Source organism: Heliangelus exortis, chromosome 6, assembly GCF_036169615.1.
Source record: "Heliangelus exortis chromosome 6, bHelExo1.hap1, whole genome shotgun sequence".
Classification (NCBI taxonomy): domain Eukaryota; kingdom Metazoa; phylum Chordata; class Aves; order Apodiformes; family Trochilidae; genus Heliangelus; species Heliangelus exortis.
Window position 1 is genome coordinate 695,112 of NC_092427.1, and position 17,049 is coordinate 712,160.

Consider the following 17,049-nt stretch of genomic DNA (forward strand, 5'->3'; position numbering starts at 1 on the left):
CCCAAATTGTCATTCTTGCTTTCTGTAGCAGTGGGGCTTAATATCAACCACAAAACTCTCTGCACATGCAACACAAACTTGCAAATACTATTAACCAAATAGTGCTAATTAGAAAGAAATTAGTTAGTTTATAGCTGTTCACTCTCTATCCTGATACTCTGCATTCCCCCCCAATTAATGCAGATATTTGCTTAGGCAGTCTGCCAATTTGACTTGATCCTAATGCTGAACCACATCCATGGTTTCCTTCCACCCCCAGTCAGACACTGAAGGAGAAAGGATTAGAAAACAAGGTGCTGTGTTTATTACAAGACTGGACATAGATCTGCGTATACTAATAGGCACCTGCTCAAAAAAATAACTACAAATTAAGTGATTACTTAGGTGTGTCAAGGAAGTAGCCTAGTTTTACATACTGAAATAAAGATTGAGACCTGATGTCTAACCCCATGGCTACAGGGCCATGGATTCAATATAACTTTGACATCAGAATCAACATTTGGTTTGAGAAACACTCTGCTAAGGAAAAAAAAAAAAAAAAAAAAGCCCAAGACTTTGTCCCCAGCCAGCCTTCTGGAGATAGGACCTGTGGTCCTGCTCCCATCCAGGAGCTCCCATCAGGTACAGGGCACACCCACAATGACAACCCACAAAAATCCAGGCTAAAATTACGACTGGAAAGCCAAGCAATAAACACTGAATTAACCAATCTATAGGATTCAACTACCAGGCCTCTGCTTTACATCCAGCACAGGACAGGCCCATGTATTTTAGAAGAGGCAGCAGAACTCTGTAAATCCTGTTTGCCAGCACAGAAACAAGCACCATGATAAAAATAAGCTGCTGCTTATCAGAGCTCCTTGCAAACGCAACCCCTTGTTTTGAAACCTGCAAGATATTCACATGGGAAAGCAGAAAGCAGTAACTGCAAACTGACTGTGAAAAAGCACATTTCTTTTAAGTACTTGCTAAGAGCTTGCAGAGACTTGTGTGAAGACAACACAGGGTAGCAGAAAGGAACCTGTATGAGCTTTCATTTGGAAAACTGGTTTGCTTTAATGGCCTTTGAAACTACCACATCCATCCAGCTTTCCAAATTTCTATTAGTGACAGATTACCAGGTAGAAACGGGTCTCCAGAGAAAACATTCCAAGATGTAATGAGGGCCTAACCCACAAAGTTGTCTTACTCTGCTCCTGTGCATACCCACATGCCCACACAGGTAATTAAGCAAAACCACGTGTACCTCCATGTATACACAGCCAGGGTGACACTACAAATTACACACAAGGTGTCTGCATAGTTTCCCAAGCACATGTGTGCCTACTCAAAACCTTCATCCAAAGTTAGACGGAATGATATTGGAAAATGGTGACCATTAAAATGAATAGTGTTCTACTTGCTGCTACTACAGAAGAGTCAATATCAACCCTTAAAGAGTCTTTACTACCTAATCCTCAGTGACTGCTCATGACTAAACATTCCTGAGGAACCGTACCTATGAGTAAGTGAGAAAAAGCTCTGATAAACTTCAGGTAAAAATACACCACACTCCCCATAGTGGCATCTCCAAGCTTGCTTCCTATCCACGACCATGAGATGATCCTACAAAGGGACTACAGAGCCTTCAGACCAACGCCAGTGTGATTACCCTTGAGCAAACCTCTCATGCAGGGACCCTTTCTGGGTGGACACCCCACAGCAGAACCACAGTCCTGGGTCAGAAAGCACAGTGCAGATGCAGGCTGCAAACCTGGAGAGTGGCCTTATTTTCACAAGACATCCAGACAAATTTCCCCACGACCCGAGAACCACCAAGACAAATGCAGGAGTCTGGAGTGGTAATATTTATGTGTCTACAGAGCTTCAAGTCTTCAGGAGAAAGCAGCCCTGCATCTGCCCTGCATGCAGCAGGGAACTGACTGCACCCAGCAAGCTCCTTGCACAGGCAATGCCTCAGCCCTGGGGAAGGCTCAGCACAGCTCTGCTCTGAGGGCTTCTCATGGGGACAGAGACATCAGGAAGGGTGGCAAGGAGCAGGGCAGAGGAGGAAAGAGCAACTGCTGGAGGGTGGAGCAGGGAGAGTCCTCGCTTCCTAAGGGCAGGTGGAAAGTTTCCGTGTGCCTTCACTACCAGGTCACAGCTCAGCAGGTAGCAAGTCTGGCTGTCTGAACCTCAGGGTCTCTACACACACACATTTCTATCTTTCCCAGCAGTAACAGGATTACAAACGTCTCCTGAAGCAACTGGTTGGATGAGGTAGGAACCTGGAAAACTTCAGGAGCTCCCTGATACGCCACCACACTTCCACCTGGAAATGGTGCCATGGAAGCATTCAATGCAAAGTGAGAAGTAACCCCCTGCATTCCCCAAAGTTCAGTGTCACTTCAGTGTCACTTCCCTGCCCAGCCTTACCATTGCTTTAATACCAGGACACGCTGTATTCTACCATCTCCACAAGGGAAAGGACACCCAGCCAGGCGCTGTGCAAGCCCCCTGTTTGTCACCTGGATACCTACAGGTGTGCCACCAGCTCTCCATCCACAGGGATGGAGATCCACAGGGATGGATGGCTGGGTGTCCCCGTGGGAGGAGGCTGAGGAACCCCTCAGCAGGGTGACAAGGGACAGGGTGACGAGGGGCTCACACTGCACCCACAAAGCAGCCCCACACTCAGTTCTGGGGTCATTCCTTCCATCCGAGAGCACAAATAAAACAGCTGGGAGCCCTTGGGGTGAGAGCTCCCACTGCACTTTGTGAAAGTACCATCTGGAGGAGAGGAGCGGAGGGGAGAGGCAGGAACGATGCGTTTGTAACAAAGGCAACCTCAGAGCCGAACCCGAGGCCATCCCCGCCGTGTCCCCAGCGCTGTCGCCAGCCCCCGGCCGGGCAGGACGGGCTGCCGGCCCGCAGAGCCACTCCCGACCCGGGACTGCTGGGTTCTGCGGCCGGGCCCGCAGCCTCGCCGCTCCCCTCCGCCATTGCCCGTCCCGCACACCTCCCCCCCGGCCCCGCAGCCCACTTACTGCACCGGCCCGGGGCCCGCCCGCGTCCCTTCTCCGCGCTGCTCGCCGGCCGGCGGGAGGAGAAGGTAGCGGCGGGGCGGGGGAGGGCGGCCGCTTTCCTGCCCGCCTCCTCCGGCCTCGGCACGCCTCACCCCGCCGCAGCCCTGCCGCCCCCCGCTCCGCCCTGCACCGCTCCCCGCCTCGCCCAGCCGCAGGCCCGGGCCCAGGCCCCGCGGTGCTGCGGGGAACGGGAGCGGTGTAGGCCCTGCCGGAGCCCAGCCCCCGCCCGGCGCTGCGGGAAGCGGCGTTCCCCTCACCCCGCTCGGTGCGAAGCGGAGCGGAGCGGCGGAGAGGCCCTTCCCAGCCCCTCCTCCGGGTCGGGCAGCTCCGGGTCCCTGCTCGGACGCGGGCGTTTGGTGTTAAAGGGAGTTTATTATCGGTGTTCCTGAGGAAGTGTGGGGGCGGCTCGCTTTGGGGTCACCGGGAGCTTTCCTCGTCACAGATCAACGCGGAGCAGACCCTTACATTACAGTACTGTACATAATATGCATCCTGCCGTTCTATAGATCATTATATACAGACCCTGCCCGCTCGCCAAGTGTGCTGAAGCACCGCGCGGTGCAGAGGGGCTGAGGGACACGTCCCTTGGGCAGTGCTCGGAGCCATCAGGGGCAGAACCCCCACTGCTGGGGCTGCACCTCCACGCACCCCAACCCCACTGAGGTCACTTCTGAGTCCCTCCGGAGCAGGAGGACATTGAGGGGATGGAGAATGTCCAGAGAAGGTAATGGAGCTGGGGAAGGGGGCTGGAGAACAGCTCTGCCCGGGGGGCTGAGGGAGCTGTGGGTGCTGAGGCTGGAGCAGAGGAGGCTGAGGGGAGAGCTCCTGGCTCTCTGCAACCCCCTGAGAGGAGCTTGGAGCCAAGGAACAAGGGATGGGACAAGAGGAACTTTTGGCCCCAAGCTGTACCAAGGGAGGTTTAGGTTGGAGCTGGGGAACAATTTCTCCCTGGAAAGGTTGTCAGGGCCTGGCCCAGGCTGCCCAGGGCAGGGCTGGAGTCCCCATCATCCCTGGAGGGGTTTCCAATCATTGTTCCACGAGTGTTTGGGATGTCTTTTACCGTGCTGGAGCAGCACACAATCTTTTGACTCCTTACACCCACAAGCCCCTCAGGAGCCTGGCTGTGCCCACATGCCACCTCTGTGGGTTGGTGGCCGTGGTGGCTGTCACCACCACACCTCGTGCTGCCCATGCCCCCTGTGCCTGTGGATCAGCACCGCTGCCAACCCCGCTGCTTGGCTGTCTCCCAGAAGCTGCTTCTGTTGCTGCTCCTCCATGCTCACTGCTTACTCAACATGCTCCATGGGCACCAGGAGACGTGTTTCCCAGCAGGCACAGGAGCCCAGCCTGCTGCTGCCATGGAGGATGGGGCACATCTCCCTCCCAGCGTGTCCTTCAGTCAGCTAAATGTCAGCAACAGGTCCCGTCTGAGGAGGCTGTGGGAACCTAATCCTTCCCGGAGTCAGATGAGCTAAATTGGAAGCTGCAGTAGTAATGTATGGCTATCAGCTCTCTGGGTGGCATTTAAACTCCGTAAACAACTGCAAGGGTTGGATGTCAGAAGTTTTGCCCGGTAAGTGATATTCAGGCCACCGAAGCTGGAAGCAGATTTTGTCCCAGACACATGAGGAGCCGTGGCAGTGCTCTTAAAAGGAAGTCAGATCTCGAGTGGCAGGTGGAATCAGTACACTCCATGGGCACTTAAGCTTAGAATCCATGGAAATACTCTGCTGAGCAGAGAGAATGGAAAATTAAAGCAAAAACCCACATTGGTTTTTTTCTGAAGAGAGTATGAGAGTGGAGAATAGAAAAAAAGGGCTTTAAATGTAATTTGTGGTGAATAATTTCAGCATGACCCAACACAGACAAGGTCTATATGTGAATACTTACCCTGTGTGTGTACTAACATAGCACTGAATGTTGCTGCTTTGTCTCTCTCTAACAAATATTCAAAACATGATCATAAACGTGGTAGAACTGGGAAAATATTCTGATCTCCCACCCCTCAAGGCTGTCCACGCAGATGTGGCTGTGTTGTCAGTATCAATTTATGATAATTTTTGATTGATTCAAAACAAGGCAGTGAGGGTTGTACTACTCTTCTCAAAAAGATGAAAATCCAAGAATAAGTGAAAACTTTTACAAGGATAACATAACCCCAGCAACCTCTCTTTCTCCGGGAGGTTCTCTATGGGTTCACAGTGCAGCTACCAACAAACAAGGAATGGGCTGTTCTTTCCTCCCTTAATTAGGCTTCTTTTCAACTACAGCTGTCATTTTTTTATCTAAGTTACTTTTCAGCTGTGTTTTTATCTTAGTTACTGATTGGTAAAGATTGGTCTTTGTAAGTTTGAATAGTGAGAGATTTCTGCAAGGCTAAGCAAAAAAATGAGATGCCTTAAAGTATCACAAAATTCACCCCTGCGGAGTCTGTTTTTTATTTAATGTCTAGATGAAAATATTACCCCCTGAGTCTCAGTGCACGTGGCTTGGGCCCTGGGACACCTGCCAAGACAAGAATTTTAGATGTCCAAAATCATGTGCTCAGCAGGTGTAAATGGTGTTCAGGGAGAGTTCACCTTTTGTCCTTAACCCCAGAGGCAGATTCTGTTCATTAGCAAGGGAAGATAGAGAGATTATCGTTTCCTGACTGCATGCCAAAGTTATGTATCATAAGATGAAAATCTGTTCATACATTCACAAATATGTTTCCTCCTGATCTGTCTTCAGGCAAACGTCTTTGTGAGGAGCAAGGGGCAGAAGAGCTGAGGTGACACAAACAGAAGCAGAACCTTTACTGAGATTTTTCCAAGCAGGATGCACGGTGGGTCCTCCCTTTGGAAAAGAATAGCACTTAGTCATGGCTATCATTAAACATTCACAAGTGTTCCCATCTCTGGCTGCTGGGATCAGGTGTCATTTGGAGATACAACTGTACTGCTTCATGTCAGGTACTCAGTTTACCAGCTGAACCAGGCTGTGTTGTTAGTGTTTAAACATTTCCCCCCCTTCACTCAGCAGATAAAAACATCCCCCGTGTTTGTGTGTGTGTGTGTGTCCATGCCTGAAAAGAGGAAGTGGCTCATTTTTCTACCAAAACTCAAGGAATGTGTTATAATCATTATTAGGTCTTATTGTTTTCTGTTCTATGAAGATAATACATCAAGGCTGATTCACAAATGCAAAAATTGCAGTTTTAAAAGACTAAGGTCGGGGGTCACGTTATTTGTTGCAGAACAAACAAAAGAGTTAATTGGCCTCTCCCTGCAATGGTAGCAGAGACTTCTTAACTGGGGGAGAGCTCGGCAATAGGAAGGAGCAGGGTGGAATGTCTGGATTTTTGTGAGGCAAGCAGCTGAGCTAGGTCTAATAGGAAATATGAATTTCATTGGTAGAGAGGGAGAAAAGAGAGAGACAACCTTTTAGAAAGCAAGACTGCTTGGACTGCTTAAGTGTATTACTTTTCTGTTGCTTACAGATTTTTGTTGTGTCAGGGAACATAAAAAAAAAATATCTTAAATCTATTTTCTCTTTACATGTGCCGGACAGAGAGATTATATGGAGAAAAAGGGATGGAGAAGGCTCTTCAGAATTCAGACTACATTATATTTTTTTCTCTCTGACAATGGCAGACCAAAATCCACCCAAATGAATCTGCATATCTGCTTTTCATCCAGGTGTTTTCTCTATTGGATTGATTTGAAAAAAATCTCGGAAAACCTGTTCAGGGAGATACACAATCACTTTGAAAGCCCTAGCTTAGTACTCCAGTGCAGAAGGGAGAAATACAGGATTTGGGGCTCTTGTTCTCTTCCAGTACCCATTTCACTAGCATTGCTTGCCTGATGTCTTTTGTTTACAACCATTAGAACAGTATCTAGGACAAATATTTTTGGGGTGTTCACAGGTTTATGAGGAATTTATGCAGATCACTAGCAACATAATCAATAGTTGTGTTGGGAAAAGTTATTTTAAATAACCATATATATCACTGTCAGTTTGGGTTCAGTGACTTTTTGTAATCCAGAGCTGTTCAGTTGAGGAAAAAAGGGATATAGGAAAATCCCTAAGTTTCCACTTTGCTGATACCTGAAATAAATCAAGCCTGCTGGCTGTAAATGACTTCCCTCAGTGTCTGAAGCCTGTGGATCAGATTCTGCAGCTCAGCTTCCTCTTAGCACTGGTTCAGACCCCACCAGCCATCCTCCAGCTTCCCCAGATTATGCCTTTTCATCTACAGGAATATTTTTCCCTGCAGATTTAAATAATTAATTGGGACGTGCCTAGTGGGTCTTGAGATGAACTTAAGAGAGGCAGCAGATATGTGTGACCAAGTGACCTTTTGCTGTCCTGCTCATCCCTGTGCTCTCACTGTGCTCAGAGGGACGCTGTCAAAATTGCTGGGCCTTAAAACTTTAACCCGCCCTGACAAGTTGTTCTACGTTATAAATCCTACCTAAAAGATTTCCACAATTGTTTTGCTTGTTTTGTTTCAACAGTCTTTGCTGAAGGCTCCACAATACGTATTCATTTGTCCTTTTGGGTAGGTGGATATTTTTAAATGCCCAGCTCATTCCGTGACCTGTTAAAATCAAGTTGATGCTCGTGTACTCCGCTCCGTGGAGGACTTGCCAGGGATGGTACACATGTTCTGCTCTCTGGAAACAGAGACAAGAGCATTCTTTGGAAGCTTTTGCTGCAGAAGCTTTTAGAAACCATTTTGAAGTTATTTGGGAAGCCAATAAGAAGCCTTGACCTTCCTGGTAATATTAGGTATTAGGTATGTGTTGGTCAGACATGAGGAACTAATGACCAGGCGGTTGGTTCTTACAAAGAGGTTTGTTGTGTTTCAGATCAGATTTACTCCTCAGGCATTATTTCCAGTGAAATTTAACATTTAACATATTTAACGTAGCTCCACATGCAGAGGTGGATCAGACCAAGCCTTTGTAGCATCACTTCCTCTCCTTTATATACCCCAATACAGGGACTGGTGCAAACCCAGTTTGACCCCTACCCAGCTGCAGTCAGGTTGTGTGACATGGGAACAAGTGTCCAAAACACCTGGGGAGGAGGGAATCAATGATACCCACTTTCCCCAGCCCAGGTAAACCACACCTCCAGTTTTAAACTTGATTTGAGCTGTCCTACACTGCCCATCTATTGATCCCTACCTTCCACATGGGCTGAACTTGGGATGTTTGGGTCTATGGGTGCCCACGAGTCCCCTGAGGGACACAGCAGCAGCACCTGGACCTCTTTGGTTCTGCTCTGCAGCAGCAGAGTCCCAGGGGGAGGCACTGTGTCTGTGTTCTGAGCAGATGCAAAATGTGGTCTAATGGACATGGGAAACTGTTCTCTAAGTAATTAAGAGTGGGTGCAAGAAGAGGGTTCATTTCTACTCTGAGAACAAGAACAGGCTTGCTCCTAGTGCAGAGTTTGCTATTGTGGTGATGCTCTGTGAAGTGTTTCTCCAGCAGTTCCCCAGAAACACCCCCTTTTCTGTAACCACCCTGGAGAACCAGCCCAAGGACTCTCCTCTCTTGCAGAGTGCTGCTGGTTCCCACGGGCTCTGCCCAGACATTGCTGGATCTGTCCCCCCACCAGGCATCTCTGCCTTCCAGTCTCTCAGCTCTCCAGAAAGGAAAGGAGGTGAGAGAATAAACAGGTTGGTCAACTACCGGTATTTACCTCAGCACAGCTAACTTTCAGATATATTAAAATAGTAAATTAGGTTCTTCTCAATATGAATATTTTTTCTCTAACTGCTTTGGGAGTTCTGCTCCTATGCTTGCCTGGGAAAACAGTTTTTCATGGCTGACTGATGCAATTGTAAGCAACAGCCTGAACAATAGTTACTACTTGAAGTGTTGACAGTGTTGTTTTCTAGGAGTGGGAATTAAGAAGCTGCAGATAAGCTTCAGGGACCTGTGATGGCATTGTTACTGGCCTGCTCCATTGTTCCTCTGGGCTAGGGATGGCTGGGAAATACTGGCCCTGGTAGCCAGCTGGCCAGTGAGCCACTTGAGATCTTGACTTTCTGTCCAGATTCACTGAGAACACAAGTTGTGCTCCGTTTCCCTCGTGTGAAAAAATCACCCTCTCAATGAACTGAGGGTGCACGTGGGCACAGTTGGGTAATAGCTGCAGGACAGGTAAGCAGGGGACTCTCTACAGGGAAGTTTACCTTTTGGTGTTAATATCTGTTCACACAGGAAGCTGGAATATTAATTGCAGGGTCTGATTCCTGTTTGTTGAAGAAGAAAGCACCTTTCATGCTGGGGTTTGTGGGAGGTGTTCAGTGTGTCTGGAGGGCACTGCTAAGCACAGCTCTTGTCCTACACACAGCTTCATGTGCTCCTGACCTGGAACCCTCCTGGAACACTTGATGCTGCATTTCCTTGAACTCTTTGGCTCATGCTCGGCCGTTCTTGGGAAGGTGTCCAAGACAAACTAAATATCAAGACTGTACGTGATGAGTGTTAGAACACAGCATCGTTACCTCACAGCGCAGGCAGTGACATTCCATGGAATTCCATCTCACCGGGAGGCAGAGCTGCGTTGTCCTGCCCCGTGGGGATCCATGCGGAGCAGTGAGTGCATCCCGGGAAAAGCAGAGCCCTCCCCTTGGACACTGAGCACTGACCATCCCTGGGATGGAGGGCCTGGGAGCCTCCTGCCACAGCCTTTCCAGCACAGGAAAGGAACAAAAATACACTTTTTATGGCTTGGTATGAAAGGGGCCAATGGGTAGGTGGTACAATTTTACAGGGATTTGGGGCGGATTATCCAATTTCATAGGGATTATTTTACCTCTAGAGGGAAAATGAATACAAATATTTATTTCTATCTTTCTATAAACCTTTTATTTTTCCCTGGGAATAACGGCTCGAAACCAGTGACTATCGAAAAACAAAAAAAAGGAGGAAAAAGGCCCAAAGCCGAAGCGCTGGTGAGGTAGTGGAGGGTGAAGGCCGTCACAGGCCTCATGTGCCGTGCATTGGTGGTTCAGTGGTAGAATTCTCGCCTGCCACGCGGGAGGCCCGGGTTCGATTCCCGGCCAATGCAGCGTGTATTTCTTTTTTTTTTTCAGCCGCCGACCTGTCACGATATATCACCACTATCTCTTGTGGCGCACTTTTATTGTCCTCGCCGTGCTCCCGAGCGGCAATGATCGGTCCGACCGGGGCAAAGGCGCGTCGGTGTCTGGGGGGGGGTGTGAAGCCACGTCGGGCCGGCGCGGCTTTGCGCTCGGTAAACCGAGAAAACAAAACGAAGGGAAACAGAATAAAAAAAAGAGGTTAAAAGAAAAAAAAAACCTCACAAAAAGCCCGGCGTGGAGATGCCGGGGATTGAACCCGGGACCTCACACATGCGAAGCGCGCGCTCTACCACTGAGCTACATCCCCGCCTGGTACCGGTACCGCCCCGCCGGTACCAAAGGGTGGGCCCGGCATGGGCCCCGCCTGCTCCCCCCGCAACCCCAGGTCTCCCCCTGCCCACCGAGCCTCCCCCTGCCCACCGAGCGTCCCGGCACCCCCGGCACGGAGCGGGGCCGGCACAGCAGCAGCAGCAGTCCCGGAAAAAGCCTTTCCCTGTCCCCTTCAGAGAGCTGCAGGCTCCCTCCGTGCTTTCTTTTAGGATGGGTTTTAACCAGCGCCGCTTCCCGTCCCATACAAACACGCGGCGATCCCTTGAGTTAATGCAGACGTTCTCTCTGCATCTCCCTTAGTTTCAGGTTTTCCTAACAAATCATACAACTATAGAATCCCGGGATGGTCTGGGTGGAAAGGGACCTTAAAGCTCCCCTCGTTCCCACCCTCCTGCCATGGGCAGGGACCCCTCCCACAGCCCAGGGTGCTCCAAGCCCCATCCAACCTTCAACACTGCCAGGGATGGGGCAGCCACAGCTTCTGGGGGAAACCTGGGACAGGGGCTCAGCACCCTCACACCAAACAATTTCTGCCTAAGATCCCATCTACATCTATCCTCTATTGGTTAAAAACCATCCACCCTTGTCCTATCGCTCCCTGCCCTTGTCCCAAGCCCCTCTCCAACTTTTCTGGAGCCATTCAGGGAATGGCAGGTGCTCTAAGGTCTCCTGTAGTCTTCTCCAGGCTGACCCACCCCAATTATCTCAGCCTACATGGCCAAGTGAGAGATTACTTATCATAACTTAAAATGCACCTCTTCTAGGATATTTTTCCTATCTAAATATGGACTCGGCAGGCTTAAGGCCCTGATAGTAAAAGAAAAAGAACCCAACTACGTTTTTTTGGTGGCTCATTCCCAGCAAAACCTGCAGCTTCCATTAGCTTTGGTGGGAAATACCTGGTTCCGCTGCCTGGGCAGGTTTGTTTTCAGAAGCTAAGCACCATCTCCATGATAGGTGCTCTTCACCCCTCGCTGTGCTGCAGCCCACAGCACTGCAGTGTGTCCAGTTCACACTGACAGGGGAGGCTGTTACAGGCAGCTGAGGCTGTTGTTACAGGCAGCTGAGGCTGTTGTTACAGGCAGCTGTGCCTGTTTCACAGGGCCTGTGCCAAGGAGGAGCCCTGGGCTCTGGGCATGGTTCCCCCAGGCTGCCCCGTTTTGACATTCCTAACCCCAGCCACTGGTGTCTTCCTATCCTGTCAGAAAGCAGCACTTAACAGCTTGACTTTCTTCAAAACAGATTTTAAGGAGCAGCTTTCTAGGAGTCGCTGAATTTAATTTTCATAATTAAGGCAAGATACGAAGGGTTGGATTTGTCTGCTGGTGCAGAGCACGGGGCAGCAGTGGCTCCCAGCATGGCTGAGCCAAGGGGCCAGAGTGGGTTAATACCAACCTCTGCAATAAAAACACAAAGCAATTTAAAACCTTCTCTTCAGGTTTTTCCCCTTCTGTTTACCTTTCAGTAGACTTCAGAATAGCAGAAAATGAATAATACAGATATTACTATGCCTTTATGGATTTCTCAGCTGTGATGGACAGTCAGCCCAATTGTGAACCTTCCCGGCTGGGAGGTGGATCAGAGCACATCTGAGCTGCTGAGCAGAGCAGCTCCAGATCCAAAGCAAGGACTTAATTACCATCCCTCTGGAGCCAATACAAGAGCTGATATTAAAGTGAAACAACACTTCTTTTGCAGATAGACCAGCACCCACCAAATACAGAACAGAGTTTTTCAGGCAAGACTCAGCTTGCAGATGTCAAGGGAGAAAATGAGATGCCTTACACTGAGCTGGGCAGTAAAACAGATGATCCATGGCTATCTATCTATCTATCTATCTCCCGGGTGGTGAGCCCAATCCTACCAGACCTGCATGTTCCCAGAACTTGAGGAGGCAGAGATGGAGCCCTGCTGCTGCCTGGGCTTCATCTCAGCTCCCACATCCCGGGATCTTCCGACTCTCGCCCACTGCACCCGCCTGGCCCAGAGGTCTGGAGGCAGCCCCTGGTTCCAGGAAACACTTTGTCATCGTGTGCCCAGCAGCTTTTAATGCTGCTGGATGCACAAGCCCGACATTCAGCTTCTCAACAGCTCTCTCAGAGGACTACATTCACCTCTTTGTGTTTGGGTTTCAGTGCTGACATCAGGGAAAAACAATGTCACTGTTATCTGGCAGCTCCTCCGCATTCCTTGCTGGGATTAACTCATTCTGGGTACCTCACAAACCTCACCCACAAGAGTCTTCATTGAATCTGCTCAAGTTTCTGCACTTTTCACTGGTTCTCACTAGATGTGCACTTAAATTCGCTCTGCATTTTCCACAGCAGTTTTTCCCCACGTGGATGGGTTTCTGTAGTCCAGGCTGCAGAGCTCTGGTTCACAGCTGCCCCCTGCACAGGTCAGAGTGATCACAGACACCTTCTGAAGGGACAGAGAGGTATTTCAGGTATTCCTGCATTTCTACCTGACTTTCCTAGGGCTGCACTTGCTCCCAAGGATTAAATGTTTGTACTCAAAATTCCTCCTTAAAATAAACACTCTCATTCAATAACATAGAGAAGCAGAGCATGGCAGTACAAAGCAAACACCTGAGGAGGATTCCTGTCACTGATCCAGCTCCACCGTACCCACTGATGCCTTGTGCAAGGGCAAACCTGACCCAGGGCTCCTGCTCCCTCCCCCTCCTGATTTGGACTCCACAGCCCCTGGGTACTGCTCCAAATCCTGAGCAAGGGACACTGGCAGCAGCAGCCATTCAGAAATAACTTCCTACAGTTGTATTTCTTCCATCATTTGATCACATCATCCATTTGATGGCAAATATCCACTGAGTCAGGCAAGAATATTCATTAATCTCTTACATTATTCATACTTTATTTAGTGTTCCTGCTCTTCTTCAAAAAGCGTTCCTGATAGAGATCAGGAAATCTGTGACCTGACAGATTTCAGACATTACGAACAATAATAACAATAAACACATTAGAAATCGATGCAGACAGAGTTGTGATCTGCAAAATTAAACAACTGGAAATGTTGTTGATATTTACCAAATTTACCAAATGGTTTCTGTCTGCTCGTCAGGGACTACAGTGCTCAGAACAACCTTCAGGAAGTCCTGCACGTCTGTTAGGCTGAGTTTGAACAAAGTCACAATCTTAGATCCTCCAAATACAAATTGCTTTTTCTCCTGAATTTTTACAACTTCGATTTTTATTGAATTAAGGCCCTTGTACACCATGAAATGGAGGAATGAAGCCAGGAAGTCTGTCGTTAGCTTCCAGTCATGCAAGTTGTACTACAAAGTCTAATTGTTCAGCTGGTTTGTGGTGTTCCTTGTGAAAACATCACAAGAACATCTCAAAAACACAGGTTACAAATCAGCCCATAGTAAAGAACTATGGAAGTTAGAGCTAAAAAAAAAGGAAACTAATAAAAAGGCAGAAAACAGGATTAAAGTACTGAACTGAGATATTCATTAGGGTTGGAGACAGATAAGTAAATTATAGTCCTGCAGAAATTATTTGACTGGCAAATTAATTACACAATATTACAATGGTTCTCTCAGCCAAATTTAGCCCTCGGGAAGCAGGTAGGAGTCTGCAGGACTCAATAAAAGGAGCAAGGAACCTCGACTGGTCTTCAGCTTCACCAGAGATGGACAGTAAAGTTTCAGGATTTAAGGCAAATAGGAGGGGTTTTTGTAAAGCTCAGAAAGACAGAGTCTAGCACAATTTCACACTGAGGGTAAAGCCAAAGCACCCAGGCAGTGGAGTGCTCCTGCAGACCTTTCGTTTACAGCCTGACCCAGGGAGGTTTGGAAACCAGCCCAGGAATCTCTTCAGGATGGATCATTCCATGGAACACCCCAAATCCCCTCTGAGGAAGCCTCTGCTCAGTGTCCTGTCCCCAGAGCTGGTACCCAGGGCCTGGCCCAACTGGGGAGCCAGAAAGCAATATATTTACATCTCTTTATCAATACAGCAATAGTGGGCAGCTCTGCCTGGGGATCTGCTTGGTAAAAACCATGGGCTAATTTAGTAGGAATTTGACTGATGTAAAAATTGACTGGGTTTTCCAATGGTATCTGGTACTGGAATGTTCTGATCTGGGAAAAAATATATTGCTTCTTGCTTATCACATCAATAAGGCTGAATTTTGTTGGCTTTTGTATTGAACAATCTGATAAACTTAAAATCCAGTTTTTATTTCTCTCTTTATGGTATATCTTCTTATTAAAGCTCTGTCATACAAAAGACTACTTTTATTCACTAGTAATATTAATGGGATTCAATTTTTACCTTAATTTTAATCTATTTTATTCACACTGGGGGACTAGATGCCATAAAGATAAAACTGGGAGAAAAACCTCCAGTTTTTCCTTGGTTTCATGAAGCACTGTTTGGGTAAAAATAAGGTTCAGCTGATACTCTGCAACAGCATTTAAAAACCAATAATTAAAAATCTGTTTTAACAATTTTGGTAAATCATTTTCAGCTTAGACTTCCCTTTTTGAAGCACTGAAAATAATTAACTCCTTTAAACATAACTCCTTCCTACGCTGTATTAAAATCAGGCATTTTAAGAAGCAAAATGATATTTTAATAACTATTCTCATAATTACAAACTCCATTCTCTACACAAGTCCTGTTTTCAATTACCATCCTGCATTAATGGGTTTATTCTCCCTGCCATTTACCTCTAGTGACAGCAACCATCACATACATGAGGAGTTTTGCAAATTCATAACCATCCTGAGTTGTTTGGTCTGAATTTTACCACTGTTTTCTGAAGCCTGCACTATGGTGTGAGACTGGAACCCAGGAGGTAGCCAGAGAGCTGCTGAGAGTTTGCATCTCAGTTCATTCTGCCACTTCCTCACTGCTCAACACCCATCCTGGAGCCAGCTGCAGAGGAAGCTCAGTGGCCTCTGGGAGCTACTACAGAGAGTACCACTACACCCTCTGCAGCCCTGGAGGCACAGCCCCAAACCCTCCATCCCAAACCCTCCATCCCAAACCCTCCATCCCAAACACTCTGTCTCAAACTCTCCATCCCAAGCATTCCATCCCAAACTCTCCATCCCAAACCCTCCATCTCAAACCCTCCATCCCAAACCCTCCATCCCAAACCCTCCATCCCAAGCACTCCATCCCAAACTCTCCATCCCAAGCACTCCATCTCAAACTCTCCATCCCAAACCCTCCATCCCAAACCCTCCATCCCAAACCCTCCATCTCAAACCCTCCATCCCAAACCCTCCATCCCAAACCCTCCATCCCAAGCACTCCATCCCAAACTCTCCATCCCAAACCCTCCATCCCAAACCCTCCATCCCAAACACTCTGTCTCAAACTCTCCATCCCAAGCACTCCATCCCAAACTCTCCATCCCAAACCCTCCATCCCAAACCCTCCATCCCAAACACTCCATCTCAAACCCTCCATCCCAAACCCTCCATCTCAAACACTCCATCTCAAACCCTCCATCCCAAACCCTCCATCCCAAGCCCTCCATCCCAGACACTCAATCCCAAACTCTCCATCCCAACCCCCCATCCCAAACCCTCCATCCCCAGCCAATGGATGGAGAGGACTGCCATGGAGGAGCTGGGGATGACAGAGACTGACTCCTGGAACCTCAGTGACACCAGACATTATGCTTCCCACCTGCAAGGCTCTGTGCAGTGCCTGATGGCAGAGAATGATGCCATGATGTCCTGAGAAAAAACACCCTTTCTTCCAGTTTTGGCACCCATGGATGGGGCTCCTGATACCCAGTCCTGAGCAACCCGACGCTGCTGTTGTCAGGCTCCAATAATGAGAAACATCTCGGAGGAAAAATTCTTTTTGTGTGTCAGACACCTTTCCTGGCCCCAGTGCTGAGCAGAGCCAGCCCCAAGGGGCCCAGAGGCACTTTTGGAGTTCCTCATTGACCTCTCTGTGCACAAGGATTTTTGGAACGTGTTGTCCATCTGGAGATGGGGCTGGCAACATATTCCAGTGCATGGGCTGCTGCAGGAGGCTGTGCTGGAAACCTCTCCTGAAGTCAAACGGGGCAGTGTCTGGCAGGGAGTGTGTTTCTGGGGACTGTATGAGGGGTAAGGATCCCAGATATGTTGAGAAAAATCTCCTCAAACCAAGAAAGGGTTTCACTTAAAACAGCAAAAAGGATTTCGCTTCAAGAAAGCAGTAAATTAAACCAGATTTCACTGTGTTTTGTCAGTTAATTACCAAAACAGGGGAAAACAATGTGTAATTATGCTATTTTAGAGTTGTTGTGACATTTCTGGGGGGTTTCCAGAGCTGACAGAACATTCTGGAGCCCATCCCTGAGACAATTCCCAAACAAGCCAGGCGATGGCCAGCCCAGAGCCTGACCACCTCTGCTGTCACCCCATCCAGACACTGACCCTTGGGACACTCCAGGTTGTCTTTGCCATCTGGATTTCTCATGCCACGCTAATGGGGGCTTCTTGAGGGGGGAAACAGGAGGTGCAGAGGGAAAGGGCCCCTTTGGATGAGCATCGTGGTGCTCACTAACCATTCAGATGCC

The 17,049-nt window shown here is 48.5% G+C and overlaps 1 protein-coding gene, 2 long non-coding RNA genes and 2 other non-coding genes across 7 annotated transcripts in view; 2 read left to right on the plus strand and 3 right to left on the minus strand.

Annotated features, from left to right (window-relative positions):
* GPD2 (glycerol-3-phosphate dehydrogenase 2) overlaps positions 1–3,194 on the minus strand; it is a 51,799-nt gene extending 48,605 nt beyond the window's left edge. The window contains exon 1 of the mRNA XM_071746320.1: positions 3,027–3,194. The gene's annotated coding sequence lies outside the window, so the exon portion shown is untranslated. The remainder of the gene's footprint in view (positions 1–3,026) is intronic.
* An 829-nt stretch (positions 3,195–4,023) lies between these two features.
* LOC139797333 (uncharacterized) lies at positions 4,024–9,804 on the plus strand. Of its 2 annotated transcripts, XR_011726425.1 has the most exons (5): positions 4,024–4,935; positions 5,796–5,889; positions 8,053–8,172; positions 8,615–8,717; positions 9,281–9,804. It is a non-coding gene; the product is annotated as an uncharacterized lncRNA (long non-coding RNA). The 2 variants fall into 2 exon arrangements; XR_011726426.1 differs by lacking the exons at positions 4,024–4,935; positions 8,053–8,172 and having other exon boundaries at positions 5,764–5,889.
* On the minus strand, positions 5,826–9,340 carry LOC139797334 (uncharacterized). Of its 2 annotated transcripts, XR_011726427.1 has the most exons (3): positions 9,253–9,340; positions 7,522–7,723; positions 5,826–5,900 (listed from the first exon to the last, which is right to left on the minus strand). It is a non-coding gene; the product is annotated as an uncharacterized lncRNA (long non-coding RNA). The 2 variants fall into 2 exon arrangements; XR_011726428.1 differs by lacking the exon at positions 5,826–5,900 and having other exon boundaries at positions 6,651–7,723.
* Positions 9,805–10,062: 258 nt separating the features above from the next.
* On the plus strand, positions 10,063–10,133 carry TRNAG-GCC (transfer RNA glycine (anticodon GCC)). Its single transcript has one exon. It is a non-coding gene; the product is annotated as a tRNA-Gly (tRNA).
* A 269-nt stretch (positions 10,134–10,402) lies between these two features.
* Positions 10,403–10,474, minus strand: TRNAA-CGC (transfer RNA alanine (anticodon CGC)). The gene has a single exon. It is a non-coding gene; the product is annotated as a tRNA-Ala (tRNA).
* Positions 10,475–17,049: the final 6,575 nt, after the last annotated feature.